The following is a 19,841-nucleotide window of genomic DNA, read 5'->3' as shown; positions in this document are numbered from 1 at the left end:
TGTGTATAGAAATTTCTAATGCTTTTCGTTTCGTTTGTATTCCAAAATAGCCAAAAAAAAAGCAGCAACAACAATTGGGATTCTGTTAATGCGTGTTTTATAATTTTAATATTTTTTTTAAACAAACCAACTAACTGTGTGCAGCTACGGCGGAAGCATTGACAAGGAAAAATTGACAACTTTGATTTTTACGGTGAGTAAAGTAACTCTTTAACTGTTCAAGCAGAGCAGCTTGGGATTTTCATACAGTTGCAGAGGGTATGATGTTTTTGAGAAGATATTTGCAAAGGCAGATAAGGAATTATTTCGCAGAGCATAAAACAAAATTAGGTAGACTACTTGGGTGAGAATCATCCTTTATTGATAAAGTAACATATCAAGCAGAATATTGCTACGAATACAGCCATTATGCCCACCGCATAGAGTCCAACGTTGTCCACCTCCTCCACTTTGGGTGCATGCTGGGTTGTTTCCACCAACATGTCCTCTATTCGCTTTGTGGTAAAAAATAGTGACCTTTGTTTCCTCAAATTAAGAGCTTTGATCCACTGCCGTGCATTCCCTTCCATTGAATTCATCCTGGTTTGATTATTTCTGTTCGGTTTTTCTCTGGCTAAAATTGATCAATATTTGTACAAATGTACATATGTACATATATTTAAAGTAAGGCCTCCTACTTGTTGTATTTTTTCCGTTTGATAATTTTCACTTTGCATGCCAATAGACCCATTCATCCTCTCCACCTGCATTCAGACGTTAGCAGCATTTAGGCGCCTGCTCATTTATTTGATATCGTCATCATCGTCATCGTCGAGTGCAACAGGTTTTTGCGTCTAATAAGGTAATGCCGAAAGAGATGATGAAAAAATGGCTAAATTATAATCGAAAGAGAAAAAAATATCCATCATTGGAAAGTTGATTTGATTGCATTTGCGGAATGCAACCCCAGTCCCGTGTCGGTCGGTCGTCAGGGTTGCCTAGTTGTGCGACAGGGCGACGCGACGCAACGCATTTTTTGTGCGAAATCCATCCCCTCCATTCATCCTACTCCACTTGGCTAATATTTCAGGCTTCATGCTTCATTTGCTTTTCGAGTGGCTGCTGAACTTTCGCAACAGCCGGCAAGGGCGATAGTTGGATTGGATTGGATTGTATCTCGTAAGAGTACTACAAGTACATAGATGGGAGAAAGGCAGAGGCCCCTCGAAAGGGCTAGGGTTACACACACGCTCCTCATCGCCCAACCGAACCTCAAACCTCAAGCAGCTTTTGGGTGTGTACACACTGCACACAGCAGTGCCACCCACAGCAAACGACAATAAATCGCCCCGAAGCGACAGTTGGCGAACGAGAGAAAAGTTGTGTGTGGGACTGGGGACTGGCAGGCAACGCTTTGGGGACATTACACAATTATCCAAACCAAACCAAAGCATTTCCCCCCAAGAAAAATGCTTTTTTCCATGAAAATCAATTCCTTTCCTTCCTTGCCTCCCTTTCTCAGACGTTTTCCGCTGCTGTTTCACTGTTTCTTGCTGTGCTTCTGTTTTGTTTATGCTTTTCCCATCTTATTGTTTTTGCGCGCCTCGTGCGTCGAATTTATGTGAATTTCATTTCGTTCGCTCGCTCCCAAGACGGAAGCAGCGGCGCGGCAGCTCTTAATGATACAAATAATACTCGTACTCGTAGCTCGAGGTAGTGGCTGCAGCTGGGGAAAAACTAAAGAAAAACCAAAGAAAAAGGGTGCCCTGGTAGCTTTTCCGCCACATAGTACAACCCCATGGAAAATTGGCGCCGCAACGCAGCCGCTGAACAAAAACTTGAAACTTGTTTGCCGCATAATTTCCAAAGTTGCAATTTTCATTTTTTATGGCCATTTGTCTTGCTTGCAGTTGTTTTTGGTCTTTATTTGTTTTTTATTTTTTTTTTTTTCTTTACTTTTTCGAGTTGAAAGTGTTGGCAATGCCTGTTTGGGGCACGTTTGGAGTCGGAGTCTGAGTGGAGTAGAGTGGAGTCGGGTCTGGTTTTTCTTTCGTTTTTGTTTGTTGACCCCCTGTTGAGGTAATCAGAATTACATAGAAGAAACATTTCATTTTCCGTAGACTTTTTGGTACATTTTCTTCATTTTTTTAGTGCAGCTACACAGAACTGCCAGCTATAATTTTTGGATGTGGTAACAGTGGAACAGTGTTGCCCTTATACATTTTGTGATTATTGAGGAAGAAACTTTATATTTTGGATCTGGGGACACTCCTTTCCACTATTGGAAGGTGATGATCCTAGCTATTCCGCAGCATTGCCAGCTGCAATTTTCGAATGTGGCAACTCGGTAAAAGAATTAAAAGCTTATTGTGCCTTGCAGATCTGTCTCCAGAGACTCGCCTCTACTCCTTTAATGGAGTAGAGCAACACCTTGTATCTTATTACATGTATGTACACCCGGCTCGTATTATTTCATAATAATTTCTGGTTTAACTCTCGGGCTCTTTCATAATCGACCATAAAAACTTGGCTCTCCCGCTCTCTTTGGGCCATCTGCTGCTGTTGCCGCTGTTGCTGCTTCCACTTGTGGGCCCACCCATATGATGGGCCCAGTTTTGGGTCTGTCGCTTGCTTACCTGTTTGTACGTTCCACCACCAAAAATACATCGCTACAACTCGGTACAAGGGAAGTGACACTTGTGCAATTATTGTCGTCCAGTCTATAGCACAGTGTAGAACCCCCCCCCTGTCTTTTCGACAGGTTGCTGCTTCTCTTTTCATGGTTTAACATTTTTTGTTTTCTTTGTCAGGAGCGACAGCGACAGCAGCGGATCCATTGAAACAATGCCGGGTATTTAGTGAAAATGCTTTTGTGCTGCGGCAGTGCAGTGCGGTGCAGTGCCTCGTCGCTTATTAACTTACCTGCTATTTTAACCATTTTCATTTTTCACACGCACAGGCAGAGCCGGCTTCGTCTCTGCCAGACTGGAAAATGCACTGCACTTGCTGTGTGTCCGTGTCTGTGTCTGTGTCCGTGGATTAGTCGCCCTCGCTTGGATTTCTTTTGTTTCTCCAAAGATGTGTGTGTCCCTTCCCTTTCTCTGTCGAGTGCCTCTCTTTCTGGCCATGTTTCAGCTTCGCTTTTGCACGCTCTGCCTGCCTGCCTGCCTGTTGATTTTTTCCTGAATGAACAAGAACGGAAATGCCGCAGGGGGCGATTTCTTTTATCTATTTCCCACTCTATTTGTGGCCCAGACCCTGGGCCATGTCCAGCTGAGATGTTCTATCTATTGGGACCATATTCCTCCTTTCGGATTCGGTTCCCCCCTATCTCTAGATCTCTAGAAAATTGACGGCGCCCCGTACCCTGTTGTCGGCACCGCGCCGCATCGTCGTCTGCCTATTTATTAGTTCGTATTCGTATATTTACTCTATAATTAAAATGCAACCTGATTGTTAATATATATGTATTTTTTTTTTGGTTTTGGTTTTTGGGTGTTTCTGTGCGTCTGGGTCTGACTCTGGGTCTTGGGATTGCTTATCATTAAAGCGTGATTAAGTTTAAAGCCTGTGATTTAGTGTCTACTCTTTGGGCCCTGGGACAAAAGTTTGGTTTGATTTTTAACGAGTTTCTAATTCGTAATCAATGATTGGATGCAGAGTAGTGGAGCATTTCATTAAATAAATAATAATAATAATTAAAAAGTAATTAGGATAGAGCTATCGATGAAGAGAGGACGAAACTCAAATCTTCATTCAATTGTTGGGATTTCCCTCCTGCCCATCAAAAATGTACTCTTCTAAATTGATTCGTTTTGCATTGTTTCTCCGTACCGTACCCCAAAGGATTGGCAATTCGTTTAATTGAAATTTTCAATTACATCATCATTTTCGCTTATCAGCACAAATGGCAGCTCCAGCAATTTACAGCAGGTCCCTCGAGTGGGGACTCCCGACTCCCTGCTGCCCAAAAGGCAGAGTCAGACATTTGTCAGAGCTTTGGAGTCACCACACCCCACTCTCCCCCTCAAAGGATACATTCCTATGCACATAAGGGTATACACATATGTACATATGTACATACATATGTATGCATATATGTATGTATGAGGGTACAAACTGTTGACCTAGCTCCAAGAGCAGCAGCAGAGAGAATTAATTGCCAGCAGCGAAAAAGTTCAAAGTTTAGGTAAAAAATTTGTGCATACATAAATACATACATAAATATGTACATATGTATGTATGTACGTACATATTTGTGAAATGTTAAAGCTTATCACGAGACTGCAAATCGTATACAAGAGCCTAAAGATAAATATATTATATCTTTGTTTGATTTATTCGATTAGTTTTCTTTTTGAAATAATTTTCTGAGAGATTTTCATTGAAGATACGCTTCTATCAAATGGAAGTTTTATTCAACCTATCCCAACATTCCAACAGTTGAAACTTTAACATAGCTGTAGCTGTTAGCTACATACATACCTACATAGCTGTTAAAGTTGGCTGTGAACCCCAACAGCTGTTCCGGGTGCTCGCGAAAGGAATCGTTTTCCGAAAGCAGAAAAAACGAGTGCAACGAAGTTACATACTCGTATGTGCCTGCCTTTTCCCGACTTTGCCGTTGCCATTGCAGCGGAGAGTCGACAGCTTGTGACCTATATATCAAATTGAATACAGATACAGATTCACTGTACATAGTCGTATATATGTAGAGATATCTCTATGTTTTTAGGTAGATATAAAAGGGCCTGTGAGTGTGCATGCAAATGGCTTTTGATGTTCCTCTTCTCCAGGAGGCTCCACAGGAGGAGCAGCCTTATCAAATGGCTTGAATGCTTTCCGGCTTCAGTTGCTCAGTTCTTCATGAGGCCTTAACGTGTCCGGATCTGGAGGGATGTGGTTGGTGCGCGTGTAAATCGGACGCCAAAGGAAAAAGTCGTGAATTTTTAATATATTTTCGCCAGGCATAGAATGAGGTTGAGTGGATAAAAGTTTGATGGCTGGATGGTTCGGTTCGGTTCGGAGTAAACCCCAATTCAATGTGTTGCTAAGCGGAATACGAAACTTAAAGGAAACGAAATTTCTGGAGTAGAGAAAGATCTTCTTTAGTGAGCGACAATCTGTGCAAAATCTTGTTTTACCAGGTAAGACCCTTTGTCAGGAAAGGGCCCGGGCCAGGTCCACGGGGTTATCTTTCACTTTGTACTTTGCCTCCACCTTTGTCTGAACAATCTTATTTAAATGTGCACTGCAATTATTCACACCTTCTCAACCGTCAGCCAGGTTTTATCTGCTCTATACGTATATATGTACACATGAAGCTTGTCCCATTTATGCAAATATACAGCTCTCTGATTGCACCCAGAACTGCGCTTCAAAGTGAATTTATGAATAGGGCGGGGAGGGTGCATTTGATTAAAGTTAACAGAACAGAACAGACACCCAACACTCGCACTCGTACATACATATGTACATATATGGACTGTCTGTCTGTCTGTCTGCTATATAGAGTGCAGCGTCAACGCTTATCAGCAATTATCAGTGGAATGAACGTAACGTCAACGTCAACGTCAAGTTGTCTATTTGCCTAGAGGCGTAGGCCCCCGCCCTATGTAGCGCCGCCTTCTCCCTCAGGTGTTCTCCTCTGCGTTTCACTGTTTACATTTCTGTAGCAATTAAGTTCTCTATTTGCCTTTTTGTTAACAAAGTAAATAATATTGTTTAGAGAAGAACAGGGGAGACCGAGGAACAGATGTTTCTGAATCACATTGAGGTGCATTGCATTGCAAATTGGGAACGTAGTAGAGTGAGGTGGCAGAAGTAGGGGATAGTGGAAGTGGAAGTGTGGCAACGCTGCCAGTAACTGAACTATATTTTTTTTCCGATATTTAAACTGAAGTTTTATTCACATGATTTAGCCAGTTGCCATACGAAATACCTTACGGTTCCGAATATCTGTACCTCGAATAACTATGACTAGCCGTAGCTTGGTTTAGACCCGCTTTCCGATAAGCTAATCAAATTGAATTTTACTATCGCTTCGGCACTGGTTGGAATTTGGAATTCCCATAAAATAGAAAGAATGCCTCCCAATCAATGGGCGTTTTCTTACGGAAATTGCGTCAAAGTTTGTGGCGTGGAAAAGTACTCGAAAATTAGGGAATAAAATTAACTGTGAGTGTGATCGATCAATCTCCCAATCTCCCAATTAAACCATTGAAATATGGTCTTAAAGTATTACCCATTATTGCTGCTGAATATTGGGCTTCTCTGAAGGTCACACTCCGTCTGTCTCTTGCCGTATGGGGTCGTGGGTCGGGGGTCGGCGGTGGTCACACATGTCAAAGCCGATTTACGGGCGGGGTAACCCGAAAACCAGATCTCCCACAGAAACCCAATCGACCAGGCCCCGAGTGAGACGAGACCTTCAAAGTCAGTTTGCTTCCATGTTAATTAACGCATAATTTTCAGGCCTGTCGTAGTCTTTTTTCTGTGTGTTTTTAGGGTTTTTGATAAATGGGTTCAGGTTCAGGTTACCCTCTCTGATCAGATCTGTGGGTCTCCTCCGATTACCGAATACCGAATGCGCCAATGACATTTCGTACGAGTAAAATGCTTGAATAATTATTTAATTATTCCCCAATTATACGGTATATACATATGTATGTATGTAAGTACTTCTACTTTAACCTGAGGCATAGTTTGTGTGACGCCTCGCGCGAATGTGCAACAATTTCTCTCTCTCTCTCTCTCTCTTTGGCTGGGAAAAATTTCACTTTTATTTCTATGGCGAGATGTGGCGGGCCTTACTCTCGCTTTTGCCGCAACAGCAACGCTAATAAATAAAATAAATGGCAGTGGAAATTGTCTGTCTATCGGTCTGTATGTCGTTTGTGGATGTTGGGGATGTTGCAGGCAGCAAACCCCATCCGTTGAGAGAGCTTCCCCCGAGAGTAAGCCGTTGAAGATCGTTTCGGAACTTTTTTCTAATTGGAAAATCCATAAATGTTAGATCTAGTTTTGGGCCCAATGGTATATACATACATAGCTTTAATGGGGGAGACGATCGAAGGAAGAGAAGAAAAAGCAAGTCTTTTCAAAAGGCCACTTAATCTTTATTGAACTACAAGTTTCCCTTGGAAAAAAAACCCATAATTTTCTCCATCATAAGCCATAAAAATGAACGCCTTTACACGCACATGCAAACCCTGGTTCTGACACTGGCACTGGCACACATATTTTCCGCTTAGCTGACAACCCTAAGCCATTGGCCATTCGCCATTTGAGCCACCATCAAACACCTTGAGCCAAGAGCCAAGAGCCATGAGCCAGAGGCATGTCATTTCCTTCCTTGTAGCCCCCGAAAGGGCAATGCTGGAGGAAAATTTAAATGAAATCGTGTTCAAGCGGAAAATGCACTCAGAGTTAAGTGGAGTTTCCGGGGGGTGCTGAGAGGGGCGAAGGAGTGGTTGTGGTAGTGGAGAGTATCTAATAAAATGCACATTATTGCGAATTCGTTATGGCCCCAAGAGTGGAGGCTCCTCGAGGCTCGCGAGGCTCTCTTTGGGATGCGGGCCATGCAATTATTTGCGCGACTCCCTCCTCCATCCACGGCTAGCTCCAGTACGGCCTTCACCTCTCTCTCTCTCTCTCTCTCTCTCTCTCTCTCTCTCTCTATTTCTGTCTCTCTTTTTGGACAGTGTTGTGAAGCGACAATTGCCGCAATGTGACGACAGATGTGTGGCGGCGGCGGCGGTTGCTGCCTGCCTTGGCGGCTAAGGAATTTGCGCAATTTGCAGCAGAAAGAGCAACAGCCAAAGCCGGAGCAACCTCCACAACCTCCTCCGCCTCAAGCATCAACGGAACGGGAGAGTGACTTATGCGCATGCCACAACCAACCGCCAAGCAACCAATGGCAGATCGAAGCAAAGGATACCCTCTAGCAAAAACGATCTTCCTAATGCAAGATACATAAATATATAAGTACTTAAACAAATGATCCGATTTATGGCTTCATTAAATTACAGATTTGTTTTGGATTTCTTAAGGGAAAACAAAGTTTTACCCATAATCTTAATCGATCCTTATCAGTGCTTGTCAGTCACGTACGACTCTGAACGACTCTACGGATCGGAAATACTTTCTTTCCTTAGTCCAAATGCCCTTTCTCCAGCAAAGGGTACAACAAACGACGAGTTTTGTGTGGCAGACACAAAAATTGTTGCCTCCAAAGTAAACAAACTTTTCTTTCCATCGCTCCTCGTACACCGTACACCTTGCACCTCTCTTCATCTCTCTCTCTCTCTCTATCTCTTTCCCTGTGTTTGCCCGGCCTAAAGCCGGTTGTGTATGTTTTGTTATTAGTTGGCCCCCAGACAATGTTGACCATATGTGCCGTGAAGCGAGAGGGAGGGAGGTAGGAGAGGTAGGGAGATTGTAAAGGCGAGGGATTGGTATGCGTGCGTTTGTTGGCCTTTTGACGCTCTTCCCCCTCCCCCCTCTTGCAGCTTCTCCGCGATCATCTCCTGCTGTTGTTGCAAGTTCAGTGACTGTTCAGGGTGTCTGTCTATCTGTCTGTCTGTCTGCAATCTGCTTGGACTTACTCCGACTCCAAGCAGACACTATGTTGCAGCAGATCACAATCAGTTAACGCTCCATCCATTGATCATCAGAGGAGAAGCGACTGGTGGGCTGGTGGGTAGAGTAGAGGGAGACCACTGTTTAAAGGCCACTCCCCTCGTTCTGCTTAGCATCTGTTTTGCATTGACCAACACTGTCAAAGCCAGTGGTCAGAGCCAGTGGGGTCTTCTTTGAGCCATGTTCCACCACTAACTAAATGGACAATTTCCGCCTGCGACCAGTCATAAAATCAACAATCATTATCTATTTATAGATGGGCCACAGAGAGCTGTCTTAGGGGGGGACACACCGGACCTTATCACTGGAGAGTCTCCGTCTTTCAATCGACTGGAACTTGACATAGTTAACACAATCAGTCATTTGCTGAGAGCCGATTAGTGGCAAAAACATAGTGGGAAATAAATATACTCCAAGTGTATTTGTCTTTAACAAATCAACAATCAATGGCCTTTGTCTGTGGCTCTGAAAAAGGGGTTTTTGGTGCGATAGAGATAGCTGAAAATACAAAAAGTTGGTGGATTCCCGCCCCCTAATGTGCATTTTAGTGGACCAAACGAAATATATAGCACAGAAATAATAATATTCTTTTAATTTGTCCCAATTTCTGAAGAAAGCCTTGATCGGCACTCAAAAGAGGATCCGTTTTTAGCGAATATGATGGCCATCGGATCATTAATCTGGTCAGGTTCTCGCTTACAGCGTTGCTTAGCAGTTAATGGTTAGTTTTCGGCCTTAACTCAAAGAGAACTCTTTACTCATACTCGCCTGTCTATAACCCCACTGTAGTTGCTCTCGAACAGTGAGGTTCATAATTGTTTAATTATTCAGTAATAAATTCCAAGAAAATAATCTTAAAAGCACATTCTAGGCTGCATCCTAGAACTTTACTGAATACTTGATTCTACTTCGATTTCATATCATATCATATAGTTAGTAGTATTAACCTTCCTCCTTTTCTCTCTGTGTCTCTCTGTGGCCATACACAGTTACGTAAATAGCCATAAAATATATCTATGTCTATGTACTAGTGCTGATCCTACAACGATTCCACATTAGCAGTCAGTCGCATGATAATGAAGCCATTAGAGGAGCCCCAAAATCTTATCGCCAATGCGACTCTAAAACTGCAATTGTAGAGCTGTAAACCTAATGGAATAGAATGCAATGAAGGGAAAGCTCCGGGGTTGAGACGAGGGAAAAGCTTTTCCATCTGCATGCACTTGACATTTGGTGTTCTTCCAGAGGTATTTTTGGTTCTTCGGGGGTCGTCGTCGTCTTTCCGTTGCTTCGTCGCTCGATGGGCTTGAATTGTCATAAATTTGTTTTCACTTAATGGCTTTTGGCTTGGCGTTTTCTTCTTCTTTTTTCTGTTATTCTTTTTAGTTTTTAGCTCTCCAAATGTCTCTGTTTCTGTCTGTTGCTGCTGCTGCTGCCTCTCGTCTCTGTTTATTCAAACACAACAATTTGTAATTTTGTCACGAAGTTTTTCCTACGTCTGGTTGTAATTGTTTGCATTTTGTATTGTAAAGCGTTTTCTAATTTGTATGCCTCTTTGGGCTTGTGATTCTTCCTTCAGTTCTTTGATTAACTTTTCATATAGACAAATATACCGAGGGGATTAGGGGGTAGAACGTACACCGTATGCCGTAGAGGTATTCTATGACCATTCTTCAGGTGAAAATTTCAACACTTTATGGATTTTTGATCAACAAAGAAAGTCCCAGCGCCAGACGTCTGACCATATTGCCCTGCCCCATGGGTTGGTTCTCCTTCTGCCTCTCCCTCTCCCCGTACGTGTGGCAATAATAAAGAATCTTAACTGGGTTATTTGTTGGGTTATAGAAAGTTTGTTCATCGATGGGATTGGGTCAAATAATAATGGGATTGATCAAGAGAGAGAGAGGGAAAGTAAGTGCTGCAACTCTTGCATGGAATGGTTATGGAAATGAAGAGGGCTTAAACTTTAAAGTGAGTTAAAGTGTCTTTAGTTATTGCTGCTAATCGAAATTGTTCGCACATTATATCGCCCACTTTGCCCACTGTATCGACACATTGTTACTCGGCAGCAGCCTCTGCTTCGCCAATCTTTCGTCTCTTCATCTCCCTCTCGTTCGCGTTCGGCTCTAGGCTGCTCTCGCGCACCACCTCTGTCGCTCTCTCGCTCTCATTCTAAGCTTGGGGCAGGGCCATTCGGGTCAGCTGCCATTGCAATTGCAATTTTGATCGAACTCTTGAACGTCTCTTCAACTGACATCGTCTTCCGCTGACTCCCACAGTCTGCCTACAATGTTATTATATTCGTGCCAACCAATTTTCGCAGCAGAAAACTTTTCAAATGTACATACATAGATCTAAATAGTATTCTCCCCATTCTCAAAAAAAACATCGCTGGTGTTCTCCTCTCCCATTGGATTTGTGGTGCGGCTCGTTGGGTTTTTATGATCAATTAGCCAAATGATCTGATCGCAGAGCCAGAGCCAGCGTTTGATCTTCAAATGTGAATATTATGTGGCCAACAGATCCAACAGATGGATCTTCGAATGGATCTTCTTTGGTGCTGGATGTAGGGGGAGAATGAAGAGGGGGCACGGAGATCCTTGATCACTTTGCGTGCGTTAGAAATTCTCTGCGTTCTGTGTGTTCTTTGAGTTTTAATTGCATATTTATTAGCGACTGGCAATTGAAACAAATTGCAGAAATACACGAATCTCTCGAATTTGGGATGGCTTCCAGATACATCTTTGCCTTTGGCGCCATGCAGGCAATAAAAATGTTTATTTTAGCACACACCGCAAAAATTACGAGACCGACGACCAAGTTTTTTGTTCATCTTAATTGAAAAGTGGCCTCAAAGAGGGGAGGATGGGATGGGATGCGGTCCCCCCAATAAAGAGGTACAAATACAGATACTGAAACCGCGCAAAGAGCACAACAATTCTTTGTTGTGAGATTTGTCAAGAATTTGGGTTTTATTTCGCCTTAGCCCCTTTGGCTATTTGATGGATAGTTCTTTCAATTTGCGATCCTCATCAATTTTAATTGTTTGCGAGACCACTCTGTCGAATCATTATTGATTCTCGTCTCTATAGATTCCCTCGCTATCTTTTTTTGTCGACACTGTAGACGACTCTACTCTGCTGCCTGCATAATTTTCTATAATTTGTTTGTCGTTTGCAAAGCAAAGCTGTCAAATCAACAGAAAAGATGGCAAAAATAGCAAATGGCAACCAGAAACAGCCTGGCCTGGCTGATCTTTAGGAATTTTTAGTTCTTGGCGCTCTGAGCAAAAAATTAAAATATCGCCTGCATAGAAGAGCACTTGGCAGAGGAGGGTGTGTAGGATAGGGTGCTGCTGGGTGTTGTGGTGTTGTAGCGGTGCGAGGGGAGAAAGGAGACGGTTACGCATTCTTGGCTCTACAAATTATGCAGTTTGCCATAAATTTTACCAAAATATATAGAAAAATCAAGAAATATCTTTATTTAATGGGTAAATGTTGCTTATATGTAATAGAAAATGGGGTGACACTGGCAATAGGTGAGAAGTTGTGGGTGAGAGGTGAGGTGAGGGGGCAGAACTAGAGGTAAATTCGTTTCATTCATTTAATTCTTATGTGTGCCAAAGATTACTTTATCTTCAAACATGATAAAAGTTTATTAACTTTCATAGAAATCGATTCCCTCAAAATGTGAACTCACTTTTTAAAAGGTTTTTTCTTTGTAGATGACTCCCCCGTTAATAAAGATCAAAACTCAACAATAAAATCTCAAAAATTGCATATGAAAGCCCCTCTGCATTGGCATTATATTCCTGTTTCTTTAGATATCACAGTTTATGGGCTTGAACTCTTTTATCTAATAAATTTCTCGTTAATCTTATCTTTCTTGCAGGCTTAAATGTAGCCATAAAAACATTCGACGAAACGAAGCCTAACTGCTTTTTATGGTGAGTCCACGCCCCCTTCTCCCTGCTCTTAAGTGCATTTTGGTATCATTTGCCAAATTTGTTCATAAACTTATACTTCATACATATATATATAAACCAATATTATTAACGAGTCGGTTGGGAATTTCAAGTATGTCTTACGAGTGTGCCCCACCCTTGAATCGTGAGTTTGCAGTGGATGGAGTTATCCATTATTAATCGGCCATCGGCATTGCTTTCCGATAATTTATGGTTAAAGAAAGCGGCGAGTACTGTACCGTACCTCCTGATTCGCAATTTATGGCTGTATGTAACGCATATTAATAGAGTATTTTGGAGTCAAACTGATTATGCTTGCCAATGCTGGAGATACAGTTTAACGAACCAATTACAACAAGGGGAAAATGGAGACTCACCAGGTAAATAGATAGAGAAAAAAAAAACGTAAACTTCTACATTCCGGCTCTAAACAAATGGCTGTAAATTTACATAGTAGAATGAATCGAATTCTATGCGGTGGATTGTGACACTCATCAATCTTCTTACTACGAAGTCGCATCCATTTGGTTGGGTGGCTAAAGGATTATCCTTGAAGCTACAGACCCTCTACAAATTGGGAGGGAGCTTACAACATCATTAAACAAATTGACAACCAAAAACAAAAATTAAATAATGTAACAAAATTATTTAGACGAACCAACTTAGCTTAGGTGAAGTGAAAACCCGCTAAATCCGACATTTGTGTAGCAAATACATATACCGAATAATAGATCACAGAACTGACAGAAAACTTTGAGTTCCCCAATAATTACCCACTAAAAAGACATGAAAATGACCCGATTGCAGTCCCTGAACACCAGCCAAGCTCTTGTAGACCCTCGTAAAACACACACACACACACAAGATACATACATACATACATACATATATATGTATGTACGTATATTAACCACCTGCTATAAATCAGATGATCCGACTTTTATGCGCTCCAGTTGTAATCCAAATATAAAGTTTTCTATTTTCGAGGCACTGCCTGCAGTGGCAGGCGCCGGTTCAAAGTGCGTGAACAGTGACTGTGCCCCCCGATAATTTATGGCAAATGGAATCGAAATATTTTATAGAGCATACAATTTAAATTAGTGAAATGTGGTGGAAAAAAAGGAATGCAAAAATATATGTCTAAATATTTGGCCCAAACAATAAAATACGTGGGGAAAAAGCTTTTATTTCGTTTATTTCGATGCTTTTTAATGTTTGCCAGACAATGCGTAAGCGAAAACAAAGTCCACGAAAATGGAGCAGAACAGAAGGAGAAAGAAGAACGAACGGAGGAGACTGAAGAGATTGGAGAGAGTGAAAGAAATGCAATGAAAATTGAGTTATAAAAGAAGAAGACGACGGCGACGACGACGACAGAAGAAAACAGCGCTAAAAATGCTGCGCCCCACAAAAATAGAGCAAGGCATGTGGATAGAAATGAAAGAAATTAGATGAAAATAGGTTCTATATAATTATATATATGTACATATATACATATGTACATATATTTTTATATGCGTGTATACGTATATCCATTCTATATATACCCAAGATATTTGTAGAGAGAGAGATAGAGCTCCCTGTCTTGGGAGCCAGACGACAGGAATTCTTCTCGAAACGAAGCTAAAAATTGGGAAATGCTCGCATTTTATTTTCTTGTTTTATTTTCCTCCTTTTGGGGCGCTAAGACATTTTGGGACAACTGAATTTATGGCGCCTCTCTTTCACTTTCCTAGACTCCTTCTTTTCTGCTGCTCCGGGGAGTTGGAATTCGCCAGATCAGATCTGAAACGAGGCATAGCGAAACCCGAAGGAATTTCTAGCTGAACCCCAAGTATAAGTATTTCTGATCATAATCCATGGTCTCGTACCCAGCGGTTGGGGAGGGGGTTCTTTAAAGATTGTCTAGATCTCATTTGAGTTTTCTTCGTTTTTATGGCCCTTAGCTGGCGATGCTTGTCTTTTGTCAAATCGTAAAACGCTCAGCAGGTCAATAATTTCTTCTGGCTTGTCGTTACCCCCTGTCCGTCTCATAATGAAACCCTTTACATGGACTTTCTATAGATTTACGAGTTGAGCATTTAAATATGTCCACAAATGACATATTCACGGCTTTACTTTTAGATTATGATATGATATGCATGATAATACTCGTAATTCGTTTTTCGTTTTTCGGTGGAGGGGATGCCGCGGCGACACGTGTTTTGAAAGTCAACTTCAACGTCAAAATGTGAAGAAAACATTTGATGGACACATGGGACAGGTTGAAGAGCCGCCGAAGAGACAATCATAATTTTATAAACTTTTTGAATAGACGCTCATCAGCAGAGCGATTTCTTGATTCTTTTGATTCTCTTTTATTCTCTCCGTTTTTGTCAATGTTTAGCATTTTGTTTTGAGGCCTGAAGCTTTATTATTATGCGAACACCCCACAAGAGAAACCAATTTCCAAAGCAAACGAGGCACAGACTGTGCTGTCGTACAAAATGTAAACTTTTTCTTGGAATTAGTAGGCCCTTTTACTTGGTGGTTTGGCGGGTTCTTGTCATTTGGGCACAGGAAATACAGAAAGAAAGGTAACATGTTAATTGACCAAGTTCCAAGTAGGTTCCAAGCAGCAGAATGTCTGCTGAATGTTGACCACTGTTAAAGTAAGAAATAATGAAAGAATCGACGGAACTGTTTATGAAATACTCGTTATGTGGAAAATTTGTGTGGGAAGCCGAACAATTCTGACCAAATGTAGTTTGAATACTCGTACGAAATTATTTCAAGTGCAGAGTCTCACTGCGGATAGAGCTAGTGGTAGAGAGGTGGTGCATTCTCTTTAAGTATTGCTAAGCTATTATGGGAGAGAAAGACAGACAGACAAAGTCTTTAGAAAACCGAAAAACCATCTAATACAGGTATTATAGAAAGGAAAGAGACTTTTCATAATTGACCAACTGCCGAAATGTAGGCATAATAAATCTGTCAAATGTCAAAGGTCATTCCTTAGCTGATTCTGTTTGTAGCACATGCTCCTGTTCATTTCCCATTTACCCTACAATTGTTTATATTGTGATACGAATTTATGCCTGCCTACGCAAGAAAATTCCTAATTAAAATATAAAAAATTCATGCCCACGAAATGAGGTACGATATAATATTTCACGGTCAAAAGTCGTAGTCGTCTCCAAAGGAATAGTAGAAGTAGAGAAAGAGGAGGAGGAGGAGATTATGCGATAACAGAGGGTAGGCACCTACAGGGATATGATGATGGAATATGCTTAGAAGAAGGAGCAGAGGAGAGGAGCTACGTTCAGCGATGATGATGATGACGACCACAAAACGCGCTGATGATGACTCTGCTACTCTTGCCTCCTCTTCAGGTGGCACTTTACACTCCACTCCACAACTCGCGGGACAAAACAGTAGCGAAAAATTGTTCAACTTCATTTGTTGCTGTTGTTGCTCTTGTTGCTGTGTTGCCCCCAAGACCTGGCATTATTTCTTTTTTTTTATGATTATTTTTTCTTCTACTTTGTATATTGTAAACATTTGAACGTTTCCCAACTCCGATTCCCACGCATATTTCTCCTCTCCCTCTCTAACTCCCCCTGCATGTCCCCCTCGTTATAGTAAAAATAATATAAAATAATTTTGTTGTGGTTGCGGCCCACTCTCTGGGGCTGCTGCCGGAGTTTCGGCTGATGCTAGAAGATTATATAATCAGCCTTTCTTCGGAGAGCGTTCAAATGCGTTTTCCTGTATATAAACTTTGAGTTGGGATCCCTGGGATCCATGCGGTGGGCAAGTGTTGAGTGTTGTGTTGATGAGCCCGATAAGAAAAAGAGTTCTTATACCTACCTACCTATCTGCCTTTTCAGCCCTGTCCGTATAGTACATGTATGTATGTAGTTTTGCGGTACGAGAGCATATAAACGTTTTGACAGTTACCGAGAGTATCTTTCTGGCATTTAAATAAAGGCTTAAAGGCGGATTCGGGTCATGTTAAACCGCAAAGGCGCTTATTATATTCTTCTGTTTTTTTTTTGGCCAAATGAAATTTATATGCAAGTGGACCAGACAGACGCAAGGTTTTGGGGTTCCTCTGGTCTTCTCACTCTCGGATGCAGATTTCATTGTTTTCTTTGACTTTGGCTTTATGCGGTTAAGGAAACATTTATCTTGGCAGATGCTCAAAGTGCATAAAACTCCAAGTGAATCTCTGCTTTCGACTGAGCTCTGTGTGGTGTTCTTTGCAACTTGGATGCAACTCAATAAATTATGAGAAATTTGATGTATGTATGTATGGTTCAGATGCACATCGTGAACAATTTAAAATGATAATCTAAGAAATTTCAACGCGTCCACAGTTGTAGGTTGAGTAATCTGATTTTGCTATTATTTGTGGATAGAAAATAACATTAATTGAAGATGGGAAAGACTAACAAGGCTGTTCACCAATGATAAATATCACTGAGTATTTGATTCATTTGAATTTCTTAATCCAGTATCCAGTGTGTGCACATTGAAAACCCTTATACTCTGCAGAGTTGTACAGGCATCAAAGAAAACCCATAGAAAAAGCCACAAAAATCAAAAACTAAAGAAAATCTAGAGAAAATCTTTAGCCTAAGAATTTGGCAATGGGCGGGTTGGGTTGGTGGTTTGTTCTCTGAAAAGAATTCGAATTGTATGAATGAGTGGAACTGAATAATCGGCATGAATGCGCATACGGGAGAGACGCAACGTGTCGGATACAGTAAAAATACCATGAAGCCGAGAGGAGAGACAGAAGAAGTTAAGATTGTCATGTTAATTTTGAAATGCTGCCTTTTGCTTTTGCTGCCTCTCTTTTTGCATTAATTGTTGTTGGCTCTGTGACTCGTGGGGGAATTTTATCTTTTGTTTGGGCTTTTTGATGCTTTCTGCCGCATTTTTTATTTTGTTTTTTTGGCTCGTTGGCATTTCAATTAAATTATAAAAATAACAATTTGCTAATTTGTATATCACTTTGCTGTATCTGTAGGTGTATCTGCATCTGTAGCTGTTGCTTTAGCTGTAGCTGTTGCCTGTATCTGTTTCTCAATCTCTATCTGATGATGAAGATGACAATGAAGACGGCGTCGTTCTCTTGTGGTTGACATGCCCCATGTGGGCGGGCGTCTTCGCTTTTTAGCTTGAAGTTCTTTCTGGTTTGGTTTTCTAAAGAATCTCCTCTCCCCATCAGCATCAGCATCAGCATCACAGCATCAGCATAAAGCTGGCTGAAAGATGATATCATATGAAGCAGCATAGGTTGCCAAATGGAATTGCAATGGCGGGAGAAGGAGAAAGAGAAGGGGAAGCAGAACGAGACTGAGAATGAGAAAGAGTAACCCAATTGTGTCTGTCAGTCCATCAAAGTGATGTTCCCTCTTCCGCATGCAAAAATATCTTAACTTGTCTGTACATCATTTTCTGGTGTTTGGCGTGGAGTGCATGAGTCACGAAACACGGATCACGGATCAGACAGACCCGTCCAGTCACTTTTTATTTAATATTCTTCTTTTTCATTTTTTTTAAGGATGTGCTGATTAAAATTTACGCACAAGGTCATTCCGTCTGTACGGCTTAAACCCTTTTAGACATGAAAATTAATGCATGGCATAAATATTGTCAGCCAGCCAGCCAGCCCATGCCCATGCCCATCCGCGATGAGGATCCACTGCGATCCGATCCTCAAGGCGCATTTAGCTTAATCAACAACTGGTTGGAGCTGCTCTTGATGCTGCTCTGGATGGAGGAGGGCCATGCTTGTGGCTTGTGGCATGTGGCTCATGAACTTGCGGTCTTACTTGGCCTCAAACTTTGGACTGAGGTTCATGGCAATGAGTGGAACAGCTGCGCGCTTAGAAAATGCTTTCCACAAACGACACATTTCTGTCATCATCAATAATGCCGCCATATAGACACTTCTTGTCTGCCTCTACCTCTGCTTCTGCATCCACTCTTGTGGCCTGCCGCCTTTTGCCTTTTGCCACACAACAGCAACCACAACAAAAGCAACAAACAAATTGGCACAATTTCTCCTCCATATGCGTGTTATGTTGCAAACGCCATGTGGCAGCGGGGCAGCATCATCATCATCCATGCAACAACGGAGCGGCAGCAGCTGACATCTCTTGCGGCTGTGCAACATTCAATGTTCAACGTTCAACTCTCTTTTTTATTTGTTGCAGATTTGCTGCCGGCTGTGCAATATTTAACATAAATTGTGGCACAGCTGCCGCCAAAACGTTCTCCTCAAGCATGATTTTTGCATACCCTGTTTTTGTTGGGTGGTTTCGCTGGGTTCTGTGAGTGCGAAACGTCGAAGGAAAAGCCGAATCAAGTGTTAAAGAAGAGAGTACATAATTCAAAGTGTTTCTTTCTCTAATCAAGAACTGCAGTATCTTTTTGTGGCCGGTTCGTTATTATAGTCAGAATATGAATAACAATTTTCCATACCCGTACTCTCTTACAGAGTAACTTAGCAGTAAAGGGTGATGTGACTTTCTCTCACTGTATCTATCTATTTTCACTACCAGTTCTATCTTATCTTAAAGACGACTGGTGCTTTTTTTTATAGTAGAATTTATATTTTTTATGTATATAAAAATATCTCCTTCTGTCTACTCGTATATACTCGAATTTATCTACAGAATCTCTCTTCCGAGTATCAGTTCTGTATATATGTATATCTAGATATATGTATCTAGAGATGTATGTATGATCGATATATATTTCTCGTAGTATTTTCTATTTGCTGCAATTCCAGGGTATTCGTATATTCGTGAGAATCATTCAATTCAGTGAACTTTCTAGTCGGAAGAGTGAATGTCGCATGCCGCCAGATCCTTTAATCAAACAGTTAGCGGCGCCGCCGACGCAAGATTGGTTTGGTGCAACCTTGATAGAGGCGTTGCCCAAACGCTGCAACGTGTTCCCATGCCTCCCACTACCCTTCCCCAGGTTTCATTTCGGGCGAATAGGAGCGCGTGCCGCCGTTGCAGCTTCGTTTTGCGTTGCCCCGCCGTTGCTACGTTTTCCGTCTGTGGTTATGCTTTTGCTTTTGTCTTTTGGCCGTTGACGTTGCACTTCTCTAATGCCATGCAGCTGTGTCAAGGCGCTAGCAAATTTATGTTCCCATATGCATGTATGTCCGTCTGTCCTTCCGTCTCTCTGTCCCTGTGTCTGTTTTAGGCCATGCTACTGCTACTGTCTTTTGTGGCTTTAATTAACGGTCAACGGA

At 41.7% G+C, this 19,841-nt stretch overlaps 1 protein-coding gene across 5 annotated transcripts in view; it reads left to right on the top strand.

The window, feature by feature from the left end:
- The window catches only part of LOC111068472 (uncharacterized protein CG43427), a 76,401-nt gene that overhangs the window by 601 nt on the left and 55,959 nt on the right, over positions 1-19,841 (top strand). For all 5 annotated transcript variants that reach the window (XR_002607179.2, XR_002607178.2, XM_022357958.2 and 2 more), the window contains exons 2-3: positions 51-193; positions 12,511-12,565. The gene's annotated coding sequence lies outside the window, so the exon portion shown is untranslated. The remainder of the gene's footprint in view (positions 1-50; positions 194-12,510; positions 12,566-19,841) is intronic.

Source organism: Drosophila obscura, unplaced genomic scaffold (genome assembly GCF_018151105.1).
Source record: "Drosophila obscura isolate BZ-5 IFL unplaced genomic scaffold, ASM1815110v1 contig_4, whole genome shotgun sequence".
NCBI lineage: Eukaryota > Metazoa > Arthropoda > Insecta > Diptera > Drosophilidae > Drosophila > Drosophila obscura.
Note: the sequence above shows the minus strand (reverse complement) of the source record. Positions and strands in the feature narration are given on the sequence as shown.